The sequence below is a fragment of the Bactrocera tryoni genome, chromosome 2 (genome assembly GCF_016617805.1).
Source record: "Bactrocera tryoni isolate S06 chromosome 2, CSIRO_BtryS06_freeze2, whole genome shotgun sequence".
Lineage (NCBI taxonomy): Eukaryota > Metazoa > Arthropoda > Insecta > Diptera > Tephritidae > Bactrocera > Bactrocera tryoni.
The window spans coordinates 7,641,819-7,649,816 of record NC_052500.1 but is presented as its reverse complement, the minus strand read 5'-3'; positions in this window follow the sequence as shown (position 1 = coordinate 7,649,816).

Below are 7,998 nucleotides of genomic sequence, written 5' to 3'. Positions count from 1 at the left end.
AACAAAAACCGTTAATTTGTCTGCGTGTGTGTGCATGTGTTTACTATGTGCGTATTGGTGTGTAGTGAGACTTGTGGAACTGTTCTTTGCATAACAATATTCTGGAGTGCTGCGGATATTCTAGGATACTTGATATATAATAGGTTTACAATATTTGCCATATTTAATCATTCTACGGAATACTTAGATTGTGCTTTTCAAATACTCGTGTGGAAGGACTTCTATAGCCAGCAGTATATACAGGATATGCGTAGAACTTTCAAAAGTAGGCTGAATATCATAAATGAACACAATAAGGAATAAGCAGGTTTTAGTTAGGTTAGGTTGAAAGTTTGTGTTTAACTTCTACTTTCTTCTATTATTACTATACTGAGGCTATTTGGGCTTACTATTGACTCTCTTGCTTAAGCTCATCCCCTTTTAAGCTTTTCAGCGAATTCCAACTTAATATTGTCCAGCTTGGAATTTTTTAATTGCAATTTACAATTTATTTATATTATTAGTTTAGCTTGAAAACGGTAAGTGAATTTTTTTTACTCAAAATTATGTTTTTGTTGAACGGAGGAGCCCCTTAAAGTATGCTATATAAATATCAAATTGTGTTTTAAGTAGCGCAATTGTATTCTCTCTACATAAGAAGTTATAAATTAGTGTTGTTTAAAGAATTCCCTTATATATAAATATTGCGCTATGCGTTTTCTGCTCCTCCCTCTTCTTCTCCTCCTCTTTTATATTACTTTGTTAGGTTAGGTTTTGTTATCCTTCCGGTATCTGTGCTTACTTTAGTTGCTAAGCTTTGCTTTTTATTTTTGTTTTCAATTCTATTTCCTCCTAGCCCCTCACTTTTCTCCTTCCTCCTTTTGCACCCACATTTTTTCTTTTGTAACTAAAACCATTTAGTAATTTGCAGGGATTATTTTCTTAGTGTACTTTTTAGTGCTTATACATATGTATACATGTATAAGTATATTGAACTGTATGCGTTTGTGACGGCATCTCCTTTGCTGTTTACACCTTATCAGTAGCTTGCTAGAGCTCAACGTTCTAGCTTGTTCTAAAAATAGAAAATATTTCTATTTCAACTTTTTCTTTATTTTTACTGCGCAGTTTACAGTTTCCTTTCTCGAATTTTATTGCCGAGGTGTGAACGCCAGTGAAATGAAAGTCGAGTTTGCTTTTTACAAATGAGTTTATGACTGAGGAGAATGTAGTATTATGTATATATAGTTGGGGTTTTCTAAAAATAGGCTGTATGAATTTAGTTCTACAACTTTAGAATCATGAAAATATATATAAGCTTTGAGCTTCTAAGAAAACACACTCAATATAGTATTGATATTTTTTATATTATTAACCACTACCCTAAAGGTATAAAGCATAACAAATTAAAATAGGCTTAAGTAATGAAAAGTATATTCACGTGTTTTCATAAAATAATTGCTGATACTGACGTTTTCGGGATCTTGGCTCTTATTAGGGTTTATTTTTGATATTTTTTTTCTAACAACTATATAAAGATAAACGTAAAGGTTTTGCTATATTGTAAACGTGCTATAAAGAAATGATTTATAATGCGTCACGGCGTATGAGTGACATTTTTTTACTTTTTTTTATTCTTTTTGAATTCTGTGAGATAGATGTTTTCAGCAAAAAACGATTTATGATATTCATTTCCGTACGAAAATAATGTATTGAGACATTTAAGAAGTGTTTAAACAGAATAATATAAGCTTAACCCTAACCGTAATAACCTTTTCGTCGCAGTATAAATTTTTTATCGACGTGGCTGTTGTTATGAGTAGAAGTCTTTCCGGCGCTAAGTAGAAAATCTGCAAAGTTCAAAGTTTTTATTGAAATTTTGAAAATCACTGTGTTAAGTTTTGTAAGGTTATGGACATTAATGAGCCGATTTTATACATTTTTAGCGCCAGAACATGTTATTACCACGAAAAAAGTTACACGAAAAAAGTTACACTGCTTAGTTTGAGCGCTATTTACGCTAAAAAAGTTAGCCAGAGATCCTCTGATTGACAGTTTCTGTATCTGGTGGCTTGATAATTTATGGCCCGATTTGGACAATTTTATGACGTTTCGATGTTATACCTTAAGTCCTTTTCCGATAATTTCACAATAATTGTTACATACAAAGTACACGTGGTTGTATCGCTATTTGCGCCCACTTTTTGCACTGTAAAACAATGTCAATATTATGTTCTTCAACCAATTGGGTTGAGAACTCCCTGAGGTATAGGATTTTACCTGAAATTGGCGATTGGTCATTGTCCAAGTTTTATTTCGATACTTATGAAGTCCTTCCTAGTTTTTGCAAAATTTAATGGCTTCCTTAGGTGCTAAGAGCTCAATAATCACTTGCATGTCCGTCCGAGGTCGGATTAACAGACAGTCACTCGTCTTTTCAACTTGATAATCTTTATATAAATAACTCCGTAGCTTAGTTTCAGATGATACAAACGATCGTTATGAAATATAAACAATGCGTAGCATAGGAAAGTCTACCAAGGTGACATGGCGTATGAGTAACCAAAAAAAGTTACAATAGTAAAATATTCCTCCTTTAATACCAATATATTTTAATATAAATAAGTGTGATGATTTTCTAAGAAATAAGATTTATATGACCTAATATTATCTACCAAAGCGACATGGCGTATGAGTAACCAATATTTTTTTGTCTTTTAAGATGTCCTAACTCATTAAAAATCGGTTGGTGAGTATTTCTAGCCAAACATTTCAAATTTCCGGTTTTTGTCTCTAATATGTTTCAATATTACTGCACAAACTTTTTACATACAAATTCTCTATTGAACAATCAACTAAATAGTCCACTTTTGAGTAAATGTATAAGTATAGTGTGTATGCTTAAATGACCAAAACAAGCTATTAAATTAATAAAATGTTTGCGTGAACGCGTGCGAACGCATAAAACTGCCGCACACGCCACAATAACTAACAGCAAAAGTAAAATAAATCAATGTCGTGACCGACAGAAAAGAAAGCACACCAAAAAGTTAGATAAACACAGACTGAAGTGGGGAAAACTTGTATAAAATATATAAAAGAGATGTGGACACAAATTATAAAAAAGCATAAAAGCAGGAAAGTCATAAAAAAGCTATAAATAAACACACATACACTCATATAGGCGTCTTATTATAAAGAGAAATAAAAGACGAAAAATTGAGGCGCAGACAATGTGACGTTCCCAAAAGATTAGCATTTATTCAAATGAGGTTACACGCTTGCCATAAGCACACGCAAATGAGCATGCTCATTTGCTTGCACTTGCACTTACTATGCATACGTGTAAGAAATGTCCATGTAAATATGTGTACAACGCCAAATCCCTCCGCATTACAATCAACTGGGTATTGTAAGCAGTCAACAGACTCAGTGGGCAGAGCGAAAACTGCCATTAAATTTGTATAATACAAGTTTTAACCTTAGCAAATGACCATGAAAAGACGCACAACAACAATAAACACTTTCATTTTCTAGGTTATGGCTAGATTTGGCGCCTAATAGTATGCTAATCTGATGTGTAACGTAAAGTTGGCATTTGCTGATGTCTGTATTCGCTATTATTCTATTTAGCATAATATGAATTCGCGCGAACTGTGTCATTTACAAGCAAACACTTGCGTAATTTATGATAAATTAAGTAGATTTGCTTCGGTTTTCGGATCAAAAAGTTTTTTATATTTTTTGATTTTTTTTAGTTTTAGTTTATTTTTTGTGGTGTTAAAGTGTTCTTAGCCAGCGCTACTATTTTTATGACAGCTGCTTCTTATGTTAATAGAGTCATAAATGGGAACTGTATAAGTAGGCGCCACTAATTTGTCTTGAGATTTCACGACACGTTTCAGTTTTACAGCCCAAGCGCTTGTATTACCTAGTTGTTGGTAATAAAAGCGCTAATAAAATCGCGGAATACTAACTAAGCCATAAATTTAACAGTAAATTAGTGACTTCAAAGCACGGTGTTGCTTAGGTAATAGTAAACATTTTTGGTGGGTCTTTTGTTACTAACAAATTGAGTATACTTATGCTGGATAGATTGACCACCACTCTCAATACAGTCCAGAATTGGTCATCTGAAGAGGGTTTGGGGTTGAACCCGAAGAGAACGGATCTGCTTGTGTTTACAAAAAAGCACAAAATTCTTCTATGGCTCCTTTGTTCCCTTGGATAAATGGAACACAACTCTCTCAATGACCGCACCAAGTACCATTGAGTAGTCTTGGACAGCAAACTGCTGTAGAAGCACAACGTTGAATAAAGAGTGAGGAAAACTAGCTAAGCTTTACATACGTGTAGGCAGATGCTCGGCAGAACCTGGGCCTCTCTCCCTCTGTCATGCACTGGTGCTACACAGCTATTTTAAGACCGATTCTGCACTACGGTGCAGTATTTAGGTGGACAGGTATACGTAAATCCACCTAGCGGAATTCAATGGAAACAACCAGTTCAGAGGCTCGCTGCGCTGTGCGTAACAGGAGCTCTAAGAACAACTTTAACGGCGGCTCTGGAACTGCCACCTATAGACCTCTTCGCTGAAAACTGCGCAAGAAAATCGGCGGGACGACTACTGACTGCAGGGGAACTTACATTTAGAACCGTAGAGCCAAAGCTCGGTAGGTAATGGCGGTTTGGCAAACACTGACTACATGATCCCACGTTTCATCTGGGATTGAAAACATTGAAACATTGAAAAAGATGGTTGTCGTAAAGGTATGTTAGCTACGCCCAACACTCTAAACATGTATGCGGATGGTTCGAAAACGGACGATGAAGTTAGTGCGGGAAGAAACTGTCCAGAGTTAGGCCTAAGGTAGCCTTTTAAGTTGCCGCTCTACTGCAGTTATTTCAAGCTGAGGTCTCAAGCAGGAATCTCGTTTCGCATATCGTCCAGAGGTGGCTTGGAAAGCAGCGCATTAGTGGAAAGTCTTGCCAGAAGCAAGCAACTTCACTTCTACTGAAAGCCAGGCCACAAAGGCATCGAAGGCAATGAAAAAGTGGGCGAGATGGGCAAGAATGGTGAAGGCTAACTCCAGAAAACGTGCATTGTGAAACCCATGCATTGTATATACGACGATCTGGACAGAAGCGTGGTAAAGAAAATCCAAGCCCGATGGAACAAGGTAACTAGATGATTAACATTCTCTCTCTCTCACACAAAAAGCCTATTTTGACAATATCGCTTTTTTTTATCTAAAACAGAGCTAGTCAAAGTCTAAGTTCGAAATGAGACCTTTTCTATATGTAAATTTATTACTTAATTTCCTTTCAGAAAGGTTTAGAAATTTTTAAAATTTGGCAGAAAATTCCTTTAAAATCAATCATAATCATAGAAAATATCAAGATAAATTAATATATAATATAATAGTACAGCATACGAAAAATTTAATTGAAAAATCTCATTTTAAATTATTTACAATCGATTTATTTCATTGTACTTACCCCATTGTTGTTTTTGCGAATCGGCAACTCTGCCATTAATTACGTCAACTAAATGTGGCGTACCGAGTGGCGAGCATTGATGTCGTCACACCGACTGACCTTCAAATAAATGGAAAAAAGGTAAAATATAACAAATAAGGAACGTGTATTATTTTTGTATGAAAAAAGGGATGAAGGCAGAGCCAATAAAAAGTATATATAAAGGGCACGCAGAAATTAATTATAGTATATTAGTGCAGGAAACGACAAACGGAAGCGCAAGTGCGCTGGAAGTTGTATGTATTCATGTAGCCTTGAAGCAAATTAAATTATGTTGCGTTCGGGCAGACAGGAGAGGAAAGGGAGTTATGCGAGTTGAGGGCAACATACGCTGGTTGAAAAAAATCAAAATACCTTAAATAGTTTAAGTACATACAAAGTAATGATTTAATCAGTGTACAAGCAGAGTGTAATGTGTGAGCGACACGCGAAAGTAGTACAATGGAGTAGGACGAAGAGGAGGGCGCGGAATTCGTAAATTATAAATTATTGACATAACTACGGAAGTATAATGACTTATTTATTAATTTTTGTAAACATTTATTGAACATTTTTTTATATTTTTTTATGTAGTAATCAATGGATTGCAATTTTTACATTAATATGATTTTTTGTGTTTTTAAGTAGAAAAAATTTAATTCAATATATGTATGTATATAATGGTTTGGGAAAACAAGCACCTAATAAAGAAATTAGAGGAAGATTAGATGAAGACTAAAAATTATATGAAAAGGATGATAAGTTATATCAGTCATGTTAAGTTAAATTCAGCTAAGTTAAGTTCAGTTAAATTAAGTAAGTTTAGTTAAGTTAAGTTAAGTTAAGTCAAGTCAAGTTAAGTTAAGTTCAGTTAAGTTTAGTTCAGTTAAGTTTAGTTAAGTTCAGTTAAGTTTAGTTCAGTTAAGTTAAGTTAAGTTAAGATACATAAGTTAAGTTAAGTTAAGTTTAGTTTAGTTGAGTTAAATTAACTAAGTTAAGTTAAGTTAAGGAAGTTAAGTCAAGTTAAGTTAAGTCAAGTTAAGTTAAGCTTAGTTCAGTTCAGTTTAGTTCAGTTAAGTTAAGTTAAGTTAAGTTAAGGTAAGTTAAGTTAAGTTAAATTAAGTAACGTTAAGTTAAGTTAAGTTAAGTTAAGTTAAGTTAAGTGAAGTTAAGTTAAGTTAAGTTAAGTTAAGTTAAGTTAAGTTAAGTTAAGTTAAGTTAAGTTAAGGTAAGTTAAGTTAAGTTAAGTTAAATTAAGTTACGTTAAGTTAAGTTGACTAAACTTATGCTAAGTTATGCAAATTTAAGTTTACAGATTTTAAAGGTTATGTTAAAGGTTAAAAATATAATTGTTTAATAAAATATTAAATGAGAAAAAGATAGAGGGGTTAGTTTTGTTTTAAGTTAGTTTAATTTAAGTTGAGTTCAGCAAAGTTGAGTTGACAGATTTACAAGTTTAAATTAACGTTTTTTTAGTAAACAATTTACTGTGATATTTGTATATAACATTGTTAACTTTATATTTTAACTTATTTAGAAATAAGTTACCCCAAGTTATTCAAACTAGTTCGGGAAATTGACTCTTCTAAGCTACGCTCGGTATTAATTTAATTTAATTTTCCATCCAATTTCCTTGGCTACTTCATCTCAGCTTCGTTTGAATACCCGAAAGTTATTAAAGCATCACTTCCATGGCAACCGTCAACTTCTAAACAAACTACTTGCTTGGTGCTGCTTCTCTTCTCATATTTTGAAGGCTTCCTACACAAAACCTCCATATATATAGTATGTATGGTTGTGAGTATGTGTATAATACCTATATTTCCGCGTTGTGCCGTGCACCGAAATCGTATTTTCTTCTTCAACAATTTCGAATATTTTGAGGAGTTTCTACATCAACGCAAAATGCAAAATGCCAAACGCTCCAACACTCACACAAATGCGCACAGTTCGCAAGGAAATAGAAATTTGAAGCTACCACACAAATACAAATGTGAAAATTGAGTGTGTAAAATGGATAATGGCAAAGAAACGTGCACAAAAGAGAGGCAAAAGTAGTCTGCTTTATGAGAAAAAGCGGCTGAGCGCGTGCAAGGATGAGCAAAGGCAACCAAATTTCCTACTATCGCAGCAGTTTAGTTAGTGCGCGGCTTGTCTGTGGCAAGCTGGTTGTTGTATTTGCGTGTTGTGAGCACTTTTTGTGCTCCAATTGCACCAAAAAGCATTTCGCTCCTGAATGATTTTTCAATTTCCCTCTTAACCGCCACTTTCGTCGCAACAAATTCACAAAAAATGCCACAAAATATGCGGGACCGTGGATGTCTGTGTGTATTTATGTGTTTAATGGTAATAGGAGCCCTGCAGAGCAGCTTCATTGTCAAGTTGAGCAGTGAATTGGAGTTTGGAAGAAGTGGTGTTTTTAATATTTCTTCTCATAAGGATCGCGAAAATGTTTAAGAAATATTTTGAAGAGCATGGAAAGTTAGGATAAGTTCAAGGTAA